The sequence below is a fragment of the Prionailurus bengalensis genome, chromosome B1 (assembly GCF_016509475.1).
Source record: "Prionailurus bengalensis isolate Pbe53 chromosome B1, Fcat_Pben_1.1_paternal_pri, whole genome shotgun sequence".
NCBI lineage: Eukaryota > Metazoa > Chordata > Mammalia > Carnivora > Felidae > Prionailurus > Prionailurus bengalensis.
The window spans coordinates 65,349,472-65,370,027 of NC_057344.1; positions in this window are offsets into that span (position 1 = coordinate 65,349,472).

Below are 20,556 nucleotides of genomic sequence, written 5' to 3' on the forward strand. Positions count from 1 at the left end.
GAGAAGTCGTTTTTCTCAGACACTCTTTCTCTTCTTTTTTTTTTCTTCTATTTTTTTAGCTTAGCTTTTTAAGTGGTCAGGAAGCTGTAATATTTTGAATCATTCAAACAGTATTAATGGGACACTTCATGTTTGGAAGGGGAAGCAGCACCAGGGAGACTGGAATGTTCTTCCCAGGAGATAAAGTCACATTATTTGGTAGAGTAGGTATGCTGAGTGAGTCAGACATTAGAGAACCAGACATTAGGCCAGCCCAAGGGACTTGAATCTTTGTGGCTGTAACTACCCTGTTGCCCTCCTTTTAAATTCAGCTGCTTGTTGATTTTTGGTGCTTAGAACAAAGTGAAAATTTGGACATGGAAAATTTGGCATTTTACAAAGAGTTCCAACATTATTTAAACTGACTTGTATATGAAAGTGAATTGGTTCATTTATGAGCCAGGTAGCAGGATGGGACCTGTGGTAGTACAAGTGTCAGGGTCCAGAGTCTGCACACACAGTGTGCAGAGGCACAAAGAAAAGACTGCTTCCCAGGTGTCAGCATGTCAGCATTCATAGGCTCAACACACACGTGCATACACACACACACACACACACACACACACACACACACACCCTTTTCTGCCCAAGGGTGGTAGTGAAGCATGAGAGTTCTCTACTCTTCAGGGCCATGGAGTTTGCCCAATATAGACTGATGAATTGCAACTTTGTAAATATCAGAAAAAAGCTTATCTCAATAAAGACTGAACACAAATTTCTTACCAGTTTAGTAGGAAAGGGGATCCGAACTCATTAAAATTGATATAGAAAAAAAATTTAAATGTGAGGTGTCCTATTTCTGAGCATGGTGGTAATTATCAATTCACAGCTAATATGTATTAATTATAATAAAATTGTAGAATTGATGACAGAAATATCTAGATAGGCAGGACTAAAGAAAACTTTTCCTGTTATTTTACATGACAAGACAGGATTAGACAGATTACTTATATATTTCCTTTAAATTTAATCTTGAGGGGCGCCTGGGTGGTGCAGTCGGTTAAGCATCCGACTTCAGCCAGGTCACGATATCGCGGTCCGTGAGTTCGAGCCCCGCGTCGGGCTCTGGGCTGATGATGGCTCAGAGCCTGGAGCCTGTTTCCGATTCTGTGTCTCCCTCTCTTTCTGCCCCTCCCCCGTTCATGCTCTGTCTCTCTCTGTCCCCCCCCCCAAAAAAAAACCTTGAAAAAAAAATAAATTTAATCTTGAAATCACAATTACAGAAATAAAGATTTACTTAAAAATAGTGAGGGGTGCCTGGGTGGCTCACTTGGTTAAACTTCTGACTCTTGATTTCTGCTCACATCATGATCTCATCCTCGTGAGACTGAGCTCTGTGGCGGGCTCCGGACTGGGCGTGGAGGCTGCTTAGGATTCTCTCTCTCTGCCCACCTCCTGCTCACTCTCTCTCTCAAAAAAAAATAGTCAAAATGACCAATCTTATTCTGTTTATTATTCATATCCAGATGCTGACATTTCACTTAAAAATAGACTTTTATAAAATAACTAATAAATGCATTAAGTAGAATTTTTGGTTTCCATATTCTATTTTTTTTTGAGAGATAGCATGTGCGCTTGTGCAGCTGGAGGGGCAGAGAAAAAGATGAAATCTTAAGCAGGCTTCATGCTCAGTGCAGAGTCTGACACTGGGCTTGATCCCATGACCCTGAGATCATGATCTGAACTGAAATCATGAGTCTGATGCTCAACTGACTGAGCCACCCAGGCACCCCTCCATATTTTTTAAAAATACTAATGATGATGTTTACTCTTAAATAACTGAATGTCATGTGATTTTTACAAAGGGAAGAGTTTCAAAAATGAAAAAGTAAGAATAAGAGTGAAGGGAAATAAGACATAATAAAAATAAAAAAAGAACAAGATGGAAAGAGAAATATAATTATATTATGATAAATTTAGGCAATTTTTAAAAAGCAATTGCTTTCAGTTTTTCAAGTCACAGTTTAGAACTTTATTCCTACATTTACCCAAATGAAATTAAATAGGAAATCTTTAGTAACTTTTAGCACTTAGTATATATTTGGTGTTCTCAACCCATCTTCTTTGCCTCTCCTCTCTAGCATGTGTATGTGTGTATACACGTGGGCATACATAGGTGTGTACCTGTGTGTTTGTGTGTCTATTGGCAGAGAATGCTTCAATATCAATATGCATTTTTAAGCCTGTATTAAGATCTTCCCATTCCCCAGGTTGTCTATCCTTCATGCCCATCACCACTAATAAAGACAACTGACTATCAGTTATTGGCTTAGCTGTCTCTCAATATCTAAGATCAACTCTGAATTCAGACAAGAGAAAAATCTCTTGTTCAACCTTCTGAGACTCACAGTAAAATTACTCTGGTTGCTGGTTATATGGTGATTGTCAGATAATTATAATACTGAATTTTCTTTTCTGCATCTTGGCCCAACTCTGGCTTTCTCCCCTAAGTGCCTGTTGCTTGGTCTTCGTTTAGTAGCCTGCCAAGTATATTTGGAGATAGCCTTCTGAGCACAGTTCACACATCCATGAAGCCAGCCCAGGCAGCATTCTTGATTTATGCCACCTCCATCTGCCTCTCTCCCAGTCCTCCACTTCTCAAAATGGCAACCTTACCCATCCAGTGGTTTAAACTAAAAACTTTTGTGTCATTCTTGAAATCTTTCATTTACTCATACTTAGGAGGCCTATAAATCTAGGGACAATCCCAGTTTACATTTGTGTCCCCAGCATAAATATTAAGAGTCTTCATTTATTTTCAAGGTATTCTGACTTGGATAAAAAATTATATGTTCACCCAATCCAATTCCAGGGAATATTCTATATAGCACATCAAAAGTCCTATTGGCACTACCTTCAAAATGTATCCAATACTCATTCATTTCTTCCCTTTTCCAACATACCATTATAGTCCATGTATATTCTTTCTTACTTGGATCATGGAAACAGCCTTCAGTCAGCTCTTCCTGATCTTATAATTTCTTCATTAGAGTCTGTTCTCCACCCAGAAGCAAGCTTATATTAATCCCTTGCTACAACATTCCAGTAGCTTCTTATCTGAGAATAAATCTTACCATCTTGCTATGCCTTAAAAGAAAAGGCCAGAAGTGATCTTGCCTCTGTTGATCTTTCCATATTATGTGCTAGCCCTCTTCCTATCCAGTTTTTCCCCTGGCTGTAGTAGACATCTTGCTGTCTTATGAACACATTGAACTCAACTCCCATCTTTGCAGTTTTTATCCTCTCTTCCTAGAGCTCTCTTCCCCTGGTCTTTGCAGGAGTACATCCCTGTCTTCATTCTGGTATTTCTCCACTCAAAGGTCAATTCATCTGAGAGACTTTCTTGGCCACTAGTTTTTAAGCAGCTGCCCTGATTCAGTTCAGGAAACAGAAATCACTATAGGTATTTCAGGCAGAAAGTACTTTACTCTGAAAATTAGGAGCTTACAAAATTATTGAAAGGAAAGAAAATCAGGGATTATCTCTGGACCCCTGGCTTTGGGTCATGCCACTATAGGGTTCAGGAAATGTATAATGCCACTACTACTTCCATGGCTGCTGCCACGGCCCCCTCACATCCAAGCAGATTAAGTAGTGGACTCTGGTGCCCAGCAGTGCCCATGTTCACATCTACTGAAGTCTGCCATCAGCTGCCACCAGTGTAGGAAAATGGCCTCTACCTCCCTGAATCTTCCACATCTTATGCAAGGGCATCCCTCTGGTGGAACCTAAACCGCACTTAGTGAGCTAGCTGAAGGGGAATGTGGGAAATGCATTCTTTATTCTTCAAACCCAGTATAACTAGAGGACATAGAAGAGATGGGACTGGAGGCAGAGAGCCAAGAGACTCTATTTAGCACATGCTCCCCTGGGGCCTGCCACACTCTCTTCTTACCTCTGCTTTATTTTTCTCCAAATCACTTATCAGTACATAAAATATTTGTTTGCATGTTATTTTCTGTCTTTTATAATAGAATCTAAAGTCCAAGACAGGGACTATAAAGATGGCTGTTGGCTCAGAGGATAGTGTTTGAGAAATATGTGCCAAATGTATAAATGAATAAAGAGATCAATCAGTATATATCTGCTTTAGATAGATAGTCATGCTCAAAATGGTATGAAAACAAATAGTGTGTTACATGTTGTATAGGAACTATTATCAGAAGATAATTACATTGGATGGGAAAAGGGGAAGCCATTAAAAGTTAAGTTAGTGGGGAACTCGGGTGGCTCAGTCAGTTAAGCATCCAACTCTTGATTTTGGCTCAGGTCATGATCTCTGGGTTCCTGAGATTGAGCCCCGAGTCGGGTTCTGTGCTGACAGTGCAGAGCCTGCTTGGGATTCTCTCTCCCTCTCTCTGCTCCTCCCCCACTCATGCGTGTGCACGCTGTCTCTCTCAAAATAAATAAACATTTTTAAAAAAAGTTAAATTAGTAAACTGAGGACAAATTCAATTTTTAGTAGGGAAGATTTTGTGGGGAATAAAAACAATCAATTAATCATACCTATGTAATTATAATTGGAAATTATGTTCACCCCTCTAAAAGAAGAGAAATGAATGGCTGACCCTTGGAAGTATTAGTAACTTTCCATTACTTTTTCCACCTCTCACTGCTCTCTAGGGGAGTTTGATCTGGTGGGTGGGACTGGGAAAACTCTGCATATGCCTGGCCTAGCCTTTCTTCTCTCACTCCCGGGACCTGACCACTGTCAGGCCGAATGGTAGAAGCCAGCTGAGCCAAGCTCTACCTCTGCAGGGAGGAGCGTACAATTGTCTAAATGTTATGACTTTGCCTGAGCAGTTAAGTTCAATTCATGTGCAAAGAAATAGAAAATTATTTTGACTTAACTATGTTAAATAACAAAGTCTGGTTTTTTGAATACTTAGTTGTCTTCTGTGTGTCTATTGCAGCAGTTCCAAACTTATGTACACATTGGACTCACCCAAGAGCTTTCAAATATACTGCAGCTTGGGTCACCTCCAGAGATGCTGATTTAATTGTTTCATGGTGTAGGCTTGGAATTGGGATGTTTTTAAAGCTCCCAGGTGGTTCTCATAATCCACCAAGGTTGCCTTGCTTTATGGAAAGGAGTGTTAATTAGTATTTTCAAAACCCGAAAGAACAGATTGAAATTGGTATGTTTATTGCCTATCTTATATTATGTCCTGCAAAAAAATTATGTTGAAGTCCTAACTTCTGGTACCTATGAAGATGACCTCGTTTGGAACTAGAGTATTTGCAGATGTAACTAAGGATGAGACCATTAGAGTGGGTAATCCAACATGACCTGTGTCTATAAAAGAAGAGGCACAGAGAGAGCATTGCCACGTGAAGACAGAAACAGATACTGGAGTTATACTGTCACAAGCCAAGGAATGCCTGGGGCTGCCGGAAGCTGAAAGAGGCAAAGAAGGACCTCCCCTAGTGCCTTTGCAGGATAATTTCTGGGTGGACTTGTAGCTTTCAGAACTGTGAGAAAATAGATTTCTGTTGTTTTAAACTACCCAGTTTGCAGTACTTTGCTACAGCAGGAGGCCCTAAGAAACTAATACAAATTATTTGAAATGTGTTTTTTTCAAAACACACTTCAAAGACTGGCACGAATTTAGAGATCTCATAATTCTAAGTACAGTCTTGAAGCAGGCTGTTGGATGTTGCTAAGCTCTTCACTAACCAAAAGGCTCTTGTCATCTAGAGTTTACTATAGTTATTCCTCTGAGGCTACACTTGGAGAATCCCCTGGGCTCTTACTTAAAGATGTTATCATACAGTATCTGTTGCAAGAAAACTGGATACTTAAAAAAGGAGTCAATTAAAAATCCATACTCAAATATATACAAATTGCCTTTTCCCAGGTCTACAAAACTATTAGATTCCTAATAACAGTGACCCATATAAATCTCAGTCATTATTTTGTATTGACATATATACTCAGATGTCACTTCTAGAAAAACCAAATCTGCCTCTCCTAGAATTTATGTCTATCTAGGCACATGTTATATGTGTGCCCTCTTCCTACCTGCTAGATGACTGGACTAAAGGATCCATATGATCTAATGATATCTTCCTTAGATTAGCCTATGAAATATGTTGTAAGAGAAGTAGATAATCTGAATGTATCAAATTACCTCTTGAGATAATTGGAACTAAAGAAGCAGGGACAGAAGAGAGAGAAAAAGACCATAAAAAAGGCTCCATTTCTGAAGCTAGCTTCCATGATTCTAGTTATAGCTTGTATGTAACTTTTGATAGACTCTTTTAAGATAGTGTAAGCCTCTATTTGAAACCAAAGATCCAAATTAGAATACTGCATGTATGGCAAGTCATTTACTTAAATATTCAAGTATATATATATGTAATCAGTGCACTTGAGGATTTCAGAAAGGTGATTAATTAGCTATGGTAAACCTTGGAGAATTTCTAAAGTCTGTTGCAATAGTCTCATGCCTAAATCAAAAGTGGAAATGTGGGCTATGGATACAATTCAACTCACAGTGATAAGTGATTGGTTTATTCTATATTTTAAATTGTACATTTATACACAAAAAAATCTGGATTTCTGCCTTCTCTTAAAAAAGCAGGTCTCGGACTTCAAGTTGTATTATAAAGCTGTAATCGTCAAGACAGTATGGTACTGGCACAAAAACACTCAGATCAATGGAACAGAATAGAGAACCCAGAAATGAACCTACAAACATATGGCTAACTAATCTTTGACAAAGTGGGAAAGAATATCCAATAGATTAAAGACAGTCTCTTCAGCAAGTGGTGGTGGGAAAACTGGACAGCGACATGCAGAAAAGTGAACATGGACCACTTTCTTACACCAGACACAAAAATAAACTCAAAATGGATGAACGACCTAAATGTAAGACAGGAAGCCATCAAAATCCTTGAGGAGAAAGCAGGCAAAAACCTCTTTGACCTTGGCCACGGCAACTTCTTATTCAACATATCTCCGGAGGCAAAGGAAACTGAAGTAAAAATGAACTATTGGGACTTCATCAAAATAAAAACCTTCTGCACAGCGAAGGAAACAATCAGAAAATCTAAAAGGCAACTGATGGAATGAGAGGAGATATTTGCAAATGACATATCAGATAAAGGGTTAGTATCCAAAATCTATGAAGAACTTATTAAACTCAACACCCAAAAAAACAACTAATACAGTGAAGAAATGGGCAAAAAACATGAAAAGATACTTCTCCAAAGAAGACATCCAGATGGCCAACCAACACATGAAAAAATGCTCCACATCACTCATCATCAGGGAAATACAAATCAAAACCACAATGAGATATCACCTTACACCTGTCAGAATGGCTAAAATGAACAACTCAGACAACAACAGATGTTGGTGAGGATGCAGAGAAAGAAGATCTCTTTTAAACTGCTGGTGGGAATGCAAACTATTGCAGCCACTGGAAAACAGTGTGGAGGTTCCTCAAAAAAACTACAAATAGAACTACCCTATGACCCAGCAAGTGCACTACTAGGCATTTATCCATGAGATAGAGGTGTGCTATTTCGAAGGGGCACATGCATCCCCATGTTTATAGCAGCACTATCAACAATAGCCAAAGTATGGAAAGAGCCAAAATGTCCATCGATGGATGAATGGATAAAGAAGATGTGGTATATATATATATATATATATATATATATATATATATATACACACACACACACATACATACATACAATGGAGTATTACTTGGCAATCAAAAAGAATGAAATCTTGCCATTTGCAACCACGTGAATGGAACTAGAGGGTATTATGCTAAGTGAAATTAGTCAGAAAAAGAGAATTATCATATGACTTCACTCATATGAAGACTTTGACACAGAACAAATGAACACAAGGGAAGGGAAGCAAAAATAATATAAAAACAGGGAGGGGGACAAAACAGAAGAGACTCTTAAAGATGGAGAACAATACTACTTGTATTTCAGTTTGCTATAGTGTGTCTGAGTATCAGTTTCCCCTTACAATTGGTTTTTAACTATTTGTCTTATAATACTGAGGCTTGTGTTTGTGTGTATGTTAGGCCCTAAAAACAAGACAGATATTTTTTTGTTGTTGGAGTTAAAAATATTTTTATATACTCAATATAATGACAGAGTATGTGTTATTTTTGCTTTACCCTTACTTTTCAATTACATTAAGATGTAATTTACAAAAGAATTAAGACAGTTTGAGAAGGATTCGTGTTAATACTTCTTTAAACGTCTGGTAGAATTCACCAGTGAAACTATCTGACCATGGACTTTTATTCTTTGGGAGATTTTTGTTTACTGATTCAATCTCCTTATTTGTTTTTGGTCTGTTTTGATTTTCTATTTTTTCATGGTTCAGTTTTGGTAGGTTGTACATTTCTAGAAATTCATCTCTTGTCTGAGGCAGTTGTCTAAAACAGTGTCTTTCAGGAGCTGGAGGACCCCAGTTGAGGGGCTGGAGCCAGTTCACAAGTCACTGAAGTGTCCATAACTGGGACTGAGGTCTATCTGCCTATCACCCTATGCATGAGTGGGTGAGGCCCCTCCTGGGCCCCTTGATGCATGTTACTGCATCCCAGATAGTGCCATATAGTTCCATATAGGCATTCTTGTCCATGGATGGATGCCAAATATTTGTTATTGAAGGGAAACAAAAACAAGGGACATCTCATACTGCCATGATGCTGAAATCGCCTCCTGGAGCTTTATTGAAATCATCCATCCTTTAAAGATTAGATAAAGCTTGACTGTTAACTTACCTGGTCCTTGTGACTTTCAATAGATACTCTATGATACTAGATGAATTCTAATTTCCTAATTGTTTATTGTGTTCATTTTTAGCATTATCATTTAGTAGGAAATAGACCATTTCCTCTAGATTTAAACATTTTTGGCATAGAGTGACATTCCTGAACTTGTATAATTTTATTCTCTTTCAACTTTTTTGGTAATAAGCTTATTATATTAATGAAATTTTACTACTTTATTATCTATTTATTTTCTTATTTATTAAATTTAGCTTGATAGCCATTCATAATTATTTACCTCTTTGATCTGAGTTGATCTCATTATCAAAGACATCAAAAGTACCCGTTTTTACTGGTATAGATTGTTCTATCTCTCAATAGTTGTGTCTCCTTTTCATTCCTCTTTATATAGTTTGTGAACTATCTTTTGACTTCTTTCCTGGTCTAAGGGTTACCTTTTTTTTTAATTTATATATTAAAAAATTATTTAAATCCAAGTTAGTTAACATATACTGTAATAATGATTTCAGGAGTAGAATTTCGTGATTCATCACTTCTGCTCTAAGGATTATCTTAGAAGCATATTTTTAAACTTCCTAGTAGTTAAAATAGTAATTTTAAAATTATTTATTTCTAATCCATCAAGATCCTGAGATAAGAATATGTCGTATCTCTCTATCGATCTATCAATCACTCTCTCTCTCTCTCTCTCTATCCATCCATCCATCCACCCATCCAACTGTCCATCCATACATCCATTTTTAGTTAAGGATTCTTTGTTTTCAGGTACATAATAAAATTGTGTACATATTGAATAAACTTATTTGTATGTCCATTCAATCAAGTCACTTAATGGGATTATTCTATTTGCTTTTGTCTACCTTTAGTTTTTTTTATATTAAGTCTAAACAAGTCTCCTCATGTTTCATCAGTCTCTCTTTGTATTTCTAATCATTTTGCACTATGTATTTAGCAGACAAGTTTTAGTGTGTGTAGTTTTAGGACTACTGTAGTTTCATACATTGTGTCTTTTGTGGCTGGTTCTCCTGTTTTGTTTTTTTTCTTTCAGTATTATTTTTTATAGTTTAAATTGTATTCGATCTCATATAGACAAATCCTAGTTCCTTTTTGTGTGTGTTCATTTGCCTGATTCTTTTGGCCCATCAGTTTATTTTCAACCTCTCTCTAACACTTTGTCTTTAGAGTTTCTTGAAAACAGCATGTTGCTGGGATTTATTTTTAGTTGTCCCTTTAAGCAGCATATTTTTGTTCAGTCTCATTTGTTTACCATGATGGTTGATACGCTTGTTTTTCTTCCAACTTACTTGTGCTTAGTTTTAATTTAAAATTTTGTTTTTCTATTTCCCTTTTCTTTTTTTTCAAATGTGACCAAGTTTCTATTTATTTCATTTTATTTCCTTGTTAATTTGGAAACCTAATTGTGTGGTTCAATTCTATAAATGCTTATAATTCCTTTTCCTTTCATCACAATCAAAATTATATTTTAATACTGTTATTTGGCAACAAGATAATGTGATTTTCATCCATGAAAATGCACCACCAATCCCTTACTTATCCTCCCTTTTGGTTTAAGATAATTAGAAATCCATTTAGAGAATCCCTCTCCTGTTTTGGAAGGACCTATTTGCTCTTATTTTAACATTTCTCAAATACCTTTAGCCACTTTTACTTTATTTCATAAATATTACCACCTGAAATATTGTTTGCCATGAATATATATTTTTTGGTCTAATGAGTAAATGTATCTCAGGTGGATATATATCTCTCAATCCTAATCTTTCAGAAATTGGTAGATGTGGGATGCCTTGTTGACTCAGTCTTGACCTTAGGGGCATGAATTTGAGCCCCAGGTTGCATGTGGAGCCTACTTAAAAAAAAAGAAATTGGTAGATACCATTTTACTATGTTCTAGTGTCCAGTGTTAGAGATGAGCAAGTAAGAATATTTTTATTTATAAGTAATTTTTTTTGGCCTGGAGCTTTACAATTCTTTCTAAATTTTAGTGTTCAAGCATTTAACCATCTATGCAGAAGTCATCTTTTCCTAGCAGTTCAGGCTAGAATTGGGTTAGAAGTGCAATCTGTTTTCTTTCCTCATTAAAAAAAAAATTATTTAATTATTTTTTCTTCCTACATCTATTCCTTTTTATTTTCCTGGAAATTTTATTAATCACATGTTATGCTTCCTGGATCTTACATCCTAATCATTTACCTTTTCCTTCATGATTTCTATCTCTTTATATTTTTGCACAATGCTTTGAAGGAAGATTTGAATTTAATGTTCTGAATTACTTATTCAGATCTCAAGAGTGACCACAATCTTCAAATTGTCTACTAAATCGTTTGGTTGGAAAATTGTGCTTTATTCTGAATTTCCAAACTACCTCTTTTGTGCTGAATCTCCATAAGTGTTCTTACTATTTTCATTCAAATTATTATCTGTCTTTCCAACAGCTCCAGTTTCCTGGGCATCTATTCTGTTTCTTTTGTTTGATAATGTCCTCTGTGACTTCTGGGCCTCTTTACATAGGCTATTATATTTTTCTGTTGGCTTGTTGGGGTCAAATCTGGCTGATGGAGGACCCTAAGTGACAGCAGTTACACATAATGACATAGTGTCTTTCCCTTGGCTTGACAATGTAGAAGGTTTGCATCTGGAGGAAGTCTGCTTCCATCCTTGTCTCCCACACTCAAGAGTAGGGAGGACTCAGGCGTATTTGTCTCCTTTTTTTGTTTTTAGTCTTAAAAATATCAGACATATAGATACTCCAAGAAATCCATTGGATTTCTATATGCAAAACTTTTCTTAGGATCCATTGCTTCCTGCTTTCTATTTCTTATCCAGGAGCTTCTGGTCCTGGTCTGAGAATGTAGCCTTGGCCAGGGGTGAAAGAGTTCTAACCATTTGTCTCTGTCACCCTTCCTACAAAATCCAACTTGCACTCACACCCAGCTTCCCATAGTCACTAGGACCTAGCCCAGAAGAAGCAAGCAGGTTGGAGCCAAAACTAAGAGAAAGGAGACCTAAGCACATGTCACTATGCTCAGAAGTCTCCTCCCTACACTCAGTCGTATCTGAAGCAATGTAGTGAGCATGTGTCAACAGCTAACTATACTACATATGTATGTAGTATATATTTATATTTGAAACATAGGAATAGGTAGAGTGAAAAACATTCTTCTTTCTTGGCTCAGAAAGAATAAAAACAATACCTAATCCTCATATAGCAATTAATATATTTCAGACAGTATTCTAAGAGCTTTACCCATTTTTGCTGTGTCCTTAATAAAAACTCTATGAAGCAGACTCCATCACCATCTCCAGATTACAGATGAGGAAATAAAGGTTAAGTTTCAAGCCCAAGATTACACATGTGAGGGGGATATGGCAGGATTCAAATGCTGGAAATCTGACTTTGGAAACCACACTCTTAGCCACTACTCTACACTGCTGCCAAAGAGTGTGTCCTGGCAAGAGGAAAGGGAACAATTGATTGTAGTCATCTTTTGTAAAGTGATAGGTCTTTTTTGCTAAGCTTAATTGCGATTGAAAGAAAAATAAGAATCAAGTAAGATTTAATATTCCATGTAAAATATGATGGCAGAACCAGACCTTGGCAACATTGGAAATATTAGGAATTATTTATATTCAGTATTTTCCCAATTTCCTGAGATCCCACTTCATCATTCTGGGACACGGATGACAGGCTAGGCTAGCAGTTGGTAAATTATGGTCTACTGGCCAATTTGGTCCACTGACTATTTTTGTAAATGAAGTTTTATCAGAATACAGCCACACCCATTCACTTATTTGTGCGTGGCTGCTTTTGTACTCCAATGTCAGAGTTGAGTAGTTGCAATAGAAAACAAATGGCCTGCAAAGCCTAAAATATTTATTGTCTGATCATTTACAGAACAAGTTTGCTGAAACTAGCTTTAGGTTAATGTATTCTTAAAAATTATTCTGTGAATTTCATCTTCCTAGCGTTACAACTCACTTATATGAGTCTTATTTCACAGAACTTTTATTCTGATGACAGAGCTAGCTACCTAAAACTGAATATATGTAAAGATATGATTACTGGTGTGGGTTTTTTTTGGTTCCTTTTGAGATTCTTTTATAGATTCAGTTTTGGATGATTGTATATTTCTAGAAATGTATCCATTTCTTCTATGCTGTCCAGTTTCTTGGTATCTAATTATTTATAGTAGTATCTTAAGATCCTTTGTATTTTTGTGGTGTTACAACTAACACCACATTCATTTCTAGTTTTACTTATTTGAGCCTTCTCTCTCTTTTTCTTGGTGAGTGTTTAGGTTTGTCAATTTTGTTTATCCTTTCAAAGAGCCAGCTTTTAGCTTCATTAATCTTTTCTGTTGCTTTTAGTCTGTTATTTATTTCCACTATGATTTTAATTATTTCCTTCCTTCTATTAACTTTGGGAGTCATTTGTTGTTTTTTTCTAGATTCTTTTGGTATCAAGGTAGATTATTTATTTGAGATTTTTCTTGTTTCTTGAAGTAGGCCTAGATGAGTATGAACCTCCTTCTTAGAACTACTTTTGTATCTCTTCTTAGAACTACTTTTGTATCTTTTGTTGTATCTCAAAGATTTTGGTTTATGTATTTCCATTTGTCTCAAGGTATTTTTTAAATTTCCTCTTGGATTTCTTTGTTGGTCCAACGGTTTTTCAGTCTCATGTTGTTTAATCTCCACATATTTGTGTTTTTTTTTTCAGTTTTCTTTCTTTTTTTCAGATTTCTAGTTTCATACCATTGTGATAAGAAAAGATGCTTGGTATGATTTCAGTGTTTCTAAATTCATTATCTTGTTTTGAGGCTTAATGTGATTTATATTGGAGAATATTCTATGTACATATGAGAAAATGTGTATCTTGCTGCTTTTGGATAGAATAGTCTGTACATATCTATTAACTTCATTTGGTCTAATGTGTCATTTAAGACTGATGTTTTCTTATTGATTTTCTCTCTGGATGATCGATCTGTTGATGTAATTGGGGGTATTAAAGTTCCGTGCTATTATTGTATTGCTGTCAATTTCTCCTTTTAGATCTGAAAATAGATGCTTTATGTATTTAAGAGCGTCTATCTTGTTGGGTGCATAAAAGTTTACAAATGTTATATTATCTCATTAGACTGACCCCTTTTTCATTATGTAATGCCCTTCTTTGTCTTTTACTATAGTCTTTGCTTTAAAATACTGTTTAATCTGATGTAATATAGCTACATGAGCTTTCTTTTTGTTTCCGTTGCATAGAGTATCTTTCTATCCCTTCACTTTCACTCTGTTCGTGTACTTTGACCTGAAATGAATCTCTTGTAGGCAACATATAGATGAATCTTGTGTTTTTATCTATTCAGACACTCTATGTTTTTAGATTGGAGAATTTACTTCATTTACATTTAAAGTAATTATTGATAGGTATGTACTTATTGCCATTTTGTTCATTGTCTTCTGCTGTTTTTGCAATTCCTTTCTCTCCCTTTCCTCTTCTCTGCTCCCTTGCCTTGTGATTTGATGACTTTCTTTAGTATTATGTTTATAATCCATTCTCATTATCTTTTGTGTACCTACTATAGGTTTTTGCTTTGTGGTTGCCTTGAGGTTCACATATAACAGTTTAATATATATATACATACACACACACACACAATCTATTACAATCTATTTTAGGTTGATAGCAACTTAAATTGAATGCATTCTAAAACTTTTTTTTTTGTATTTATTTTATTTTTGAGAGTGAGAGACAGAGCATGAGTGGGGGAGGGGCAGAGAGAGAGGGAGACACAGAATCCAAAGCAGGCTGCAGGCTCCAGGCTCCAAGCTGTCAGCACAGAGCCCGATGCAGAGCTTGAGCTCATAAACTGTGAGATCATGACCTCAGCAGAAGTTGGATGTTTAACTGACTGAGCCACCCAGGGGCCCCAAATTTGAATACATTCTAAAACCTCCAAATTTTTACTATTCCTCCACCACATTTGTGTTTCTGATGTTGTATGTTATTAATTAACTAATTAATTATTTTAGAGAGAATGTGCATGTGAGTGGAGGAGAGGGATAGAGGGAGATAGAGAAAGAAACTTAAGCAGGCTCCATGCTTGAACATGGAGAATCTTAAGCAGGCTCTGAAGCCTGATGTGGGGATTGATCCCACAACCCTGGGATCATGATCTGATCCAAAATCAAGAGCCAGACACTCAACTGACTGAGCCACCCAGGCACCCCTATGTTGTATTTTAAATCTTTTTATTTTGCATATCCCTTAACTAATTATTGTAGTTATAATTAACTTACTACTTTTGTCTTTTAACCTTCATACTAGATTTATAAGTAATTAATTCACTATCTTTACTATATATTTGCCTTTGTCAGTGAGATTTTTACTTTTGTATGTTTTATTGTTACTAATTCCCTTTTCTTTTCTGCTTAAAGAAGTTCCTTTAACATTTCTTGTAATGTTGACTTAGTGGTGATGAACTCCTTTAGTTTTTGCTTGTCTGTAAACTTTAACTTTCCTTCCATTCTGAATGATAACCTTGCTGGGTAGAGTATTAAAAAGATTTTCCTTCCAGCAATTTGAGTAATCATGACATTACTCTCTGGTCTCTGAAGTTTTTACTGAAAGATCAGTTGATAGTCTTATGGGGGTTCCCTTATGGGGATATGTAACAAGTTGTTTTTCTATTTCTGCTTTTAAAATTCTCTTTTTCTTTAACTTTTGACATTTTAATTATAATGTGTCTCGATTTGGATTTCTTTCAGTTCATCTTATTTGGAACTCTATGGGCTTCCTAGACCTGGATGTCTGTTTCTTTTTCCAGGTAAGGGAAGTTTTCAGCCATTATTTCCTCAAATACATTTTCCCCCTCTTTCTCTCTCTCTTCTCCTTCTGGTACTCCTATAATGTGAATTTTATTTCTCCTGATAATTGTCCTATAGGTCTCTTATGCTTTCTTCACTTAAACTTTTTTTTTCCTTTTGCGCCTCTGTTTGGATGAGTTTCACTGCCCTGTCTTCCAGGTCACTGATCGTTTCTTCTGCTACATCTAATCTGTTGTTGAACCCCTTTAGTATATTTTTCAGTTCAGTTATTGTATTCTTCAGCTTTTTGGTTTGGGTTTTTTTTTTTTTTTTTGCGTTTTCTTATATTCTCTTGGTGTGTGTTCAAGTTCTCAGTATGTTTATTCATCCTTCTCCCAAGTTTGGTGGGGATTTTTATAACCATTATTTTGAAGTCTTTAGCTGATAGACATTTATCCCCTTTTCATTAAGGTCTTTTTCTGAGGTTTTTTTTTTTGTTCTTTCTTTTGGAACATATTCTATTTCCTCATTTTGCTTGACTCTTTATGTTTATTTCTGAGTATTATGTGAAACAGCTACCTCTACCAGTCTTGAAGGAGTAGACTTGTGTAGATGATTAAACGTATTATTTAACCTTGCCCTAGCTCTCAGTTGCCTTTGTGATTGTCTAAGCAGACTGATTTACTCTTGACAATTCTCAATTGTTTAGGGAGTATCAAGACCTTTCATTATTTCTAAGGAGTGATCTTAGTACCCAGTTTCAGGAAGCCAGATTCTCAAGCAGCAGTTTTTACCTACATAAACATGTACAGTGCTGTGGGACTACAGTTGTAGAGCCTACTCACCTCCAAACCAAGGATATCTGTTCCCTGGCAACATTTGTAAGATTTAGAGCTTCAGATAAGTGTATAAGCTCCTGAGATGTATCGAGCTGTGGTGAAACCAAAGGAGGGTGCAAAGACAATGTCTCGTTTCCTATGTTCCCTGAGAGCATCTCTGTGGCCTCTAGATGTATGGCACTTGAATTCTGTCTCTCAGCTCAAAGTTCTAGAACATGGAAATGGGCCTTTTTCACAGGCAGACTGAGTGTGAGTTTCAGTCTTCTGTCTGTGCAGTAATTTGCATGTGATAACTTGCCCTAAACTGTCTTTCTATTGTTGTAGTCCCATGGGGCCAGGACCCCTAGCCTCCCTGGCCACCTGAGCCAGGGAATCAAAAGGTATCTTCTGTGTGGACTGCACTCACGTGCCAGCTTTAACAAGGCTGTGGGAGAGTGTTGAAGGTGGGTCATGTCCACAGCTCTAGAAGCAGGGGAAGAACACTGGGGGCAGGGCATGCCAGTGGACTTAGCAAGACAGGGAAAGATTGCTGGGTGCAGGCATCCTTGTGGCTTTACTGATGTATAAATGTGCTGGAAAGTGAGCATGTCTGTGGCTTTAACAATGCTGGGGAAAGAATGCTGGGAATGGGGCATGCCAAAGACTTTAGCAATGTAGGAGAAGAGCAGTGAGTGTGGGGCACATCCAAAGCATTAGCAAGGCTGTGTCCACACATATTAATCTGTGCTAGCAAGGTAGACACAGTACAAAAATTGCACTCATCAGTGCCTCTGTCTCCAAAGAAAGTCCCAACTGGTCCTTGCCCCTCTGGCAGAAGCTTTAAAATTAGAACATGTGTATTCTTCACATATAATTCAGTCACCAGGGGTGGGGTTTTTGGTGAGACCAGGTCTCTGCCTCTCCTGTTCATCTTGATGTAGTCCTTTTATCCCTTTTTGTGGAGGGAGCTGATCAACTAGTTTTCTGTTCTTTTTCAGTGGGAATTATCCCATATGTAGCTGTAGATGTATTATGTGTAAGAGAAGGTGAGTTTAGTATCTTCCTATGCTGCTATCTTGGATTAGCCCCTCACTTTATAATTTCAGAGTCTGCATCAAATTAGAAAAGATCTTTCTAGTACTCTTCTAATTACATTACCTATTCCACTTCTGGTCTTATTTATTATGCACATACTTTGTTTGCCTGTCTGATATTTCGCTCTCTGGCTGCTGGACCCTCAATTTCTACTAGATCATTGAAGTAAGTCTGGTTGTTGGAGGACTCTTGGCAGCAAAAGTCACACAAGTGATGGAAAATGGCATGGCCTTTGCCTCTATGACCAGCAGTATAGAAGCCACTGGACTGCTGCTCTTTTGGTTCCAGAAGAAAGAGTTCATGGAATAGTTTTATTTATAATAAAAAAATATGTGGGACTGGAGGATAAATATTGCCTGGCAGAAAGGAGAAGAAAAAGCTCTTGTAGTAGTGACAGCTGGTCTATAACTATAAATATTTATATAAATTTTTGTGGTTTGCAAAGCACTTTCCAATGCTCATTTAATCTTTTCTACACCTTTGCTAATGTATTTGTATTTGTATTCCCACTTCACAAGCGAGATAACAGGCTCAGATTAAACAGCTCACAAGTGACAGAGGTAGAACAAATCTGTTTTTAGGTACTAAATATCATGCTGTACCAGTGTTTGTATTGTTTTTATTGGAAAAGGAGTAGAGAAGCACTGATGAAGAGGAGTAAAGGGACTCTTCAGGGTCAGGGCCAGGGAAGGGAAAAACAATTTTATTCCTTGCAAAAAAAGGTAATTTCCTTCACTGTAAGGAAAAGAAAATTAAAAGAATTTTCAGAAGTTTGTCCTTCATGTATCTGTTTATTCATTTAACAAATACTTATTGAGAACCTATTATATGTGAGACGTTGGAACTGAAGACACAGAACTGAACAAAAGATCTCTGTCCTCATGAAGTGTATATTTGGGGGAGATGGGCAAAAAAGAAAAACAAAATGTGTAGTACATCAATCAGCAATAAGAACTGAGGAGAAAAAAGCAGAGAAAGGAGATACAAAGTGTCAGTGTATTCATTTACAACTTTAGAAAGAGTAGTTAGGAAAGGGCTCACTGAGACAACTGAGAATTTATCTAATATACTAGTAATATTATTTTGATTAACTTATCTAACATTATAGTTCATTTTTTCCATTTTTTGTGGGGAGGTATCTATTACCCATTCTATTATTACTGAAAGTAAATCAACTAATTCATTATTGAGTGCTTCTGACTAATTATGTCTACTAGTTAATCAATTCATGACTTTCTAATAGATTATTTTAGCAAGTGACAAACTTGGTAAAGCTTGACATACTGTATCAGATTAATTCAGCAATGTCCCAGGTAGACAAAATATTTTTTTATGAGTTTCTGTATAAGGAGCTGGAATGTGAACAACTGTAGCTTCCAGTGGTGTTAGAATATTATCTTGGATAAAATGAGTTGCTATATTGTTTTGTTTTGTACAATGGTCTTTGTAATGCCAGAAATACAGAAATAATAGAAATACAAAAGTTACGTTTATTGCCTTCTGCTATACTAGAAAACAGTTAACACCCCATTTCTCTTCGTATAAGCAGTGAACACCCATATTTACCTTTTGGGGCATTCAGACAGTTTATAGCTAAAATATATCTTTTGTCCTCTTATGGGACTTTTGAAGCAACTTACAAAAAGAGGTAGATGTTCTTGATATTTGAAGGGGCTCACTAAATAGATAACAGGCCCTTTTTTCCTAGCATCTGAATTTGGAACCAAATGACGTAGGGGTCAAAAATACCAGCTTCATTACTGATAAACTGTGTGGAGAATATAGCAGGCAAGTGGTTTTGTTATTTTTGCTCCAAACCATTAAATGTATCCCCTCAAACAATAGGACTCTCTGCCCTGCTGAGCTTACCACATGGCTGACAGCAAATAAAAATTAACCTCTCTGAAGACAAGTAGGCCTCTTAGAGAAGGGCCAGATTCAAGGCCACCAAATAGAATACAGTATAGATGGTATTTCCATGGAGTTGTGAAAATAGAAATCCTGTCCTTAGTCAAACATTCTCCTGTCTTCCTTTGGGAAAGTGTGAGATTTCAGGCAAAGAGTGAATACCAGAACAAAGAGGCTGGTGTGTTACTTTAGTTCCTTCTATGTGGAAACATCAGTACAGGGAGGATTAGAATTCCTCCCTAAAAGTTTCATTTGATCTAGCAACATTTTCTCACATTACCATTAGTGGGGAGATATAAAAAGACTTATTATTTACTTCTGAAATTAATTTGATCTTAGTTTTACTGCCATTCACTCAATTCACGAAGATGTGCAAAGACACTTGTAAAAAGAATATATTCATATTACCCAGCAAATGTTGAGTGCCCAAAATGTGCCCAGTGCTGTAGGGTACTAGCTTCCAATGATACTACAGAATCAGAAAGAACCTTTATTTTCAAGAGAGTTATAATTCAGCAGTTTAGACAACAATAATAAACAAAAAACAATAGTAAGTCACACAACCCAAAATATTAGCTATTATTGAGTGTAACAAGTTAAACGCACTATAGGAATCAAGGGCAGCATGGCATATTGTAGAAAGCCCTGACCTGAGAAGCAAGAGACCAGGATTCATGTTTAAATAAAATTGAGAAATTCTCAGCAGGTCTTACTTAATCTCTTTAGGTTCTAGCTTCCTATTCCATAAAATGAAGGGTTTGACTAGAACATCATCTAAATTAAAAATTCATTTTTAAAAATATAACAGTACCAAAATAATTTTGAAATTCTAAAGTTACAATGAATTAAGTTTCACATCTTTTATTTTCCATATCAGCTACTGCAGGAGAAAAGTGAAAAGAAAATGCAAATTGGTAAAAATGTAATAAAGAAATACACTAATAAAGAAGACTAATCAAAGAAACTAAGGAGGAAATCCAATCATAAATATTCCAAAGGTCCAAATAGCATTTGTTAACAAAATGGTAAATAGAAGTTGTGTTTTTGGTGTCTCTGCACTTCAACTTAGGAAGGGAAATGCATCAATCACTCTGCAGAAGGGTGTA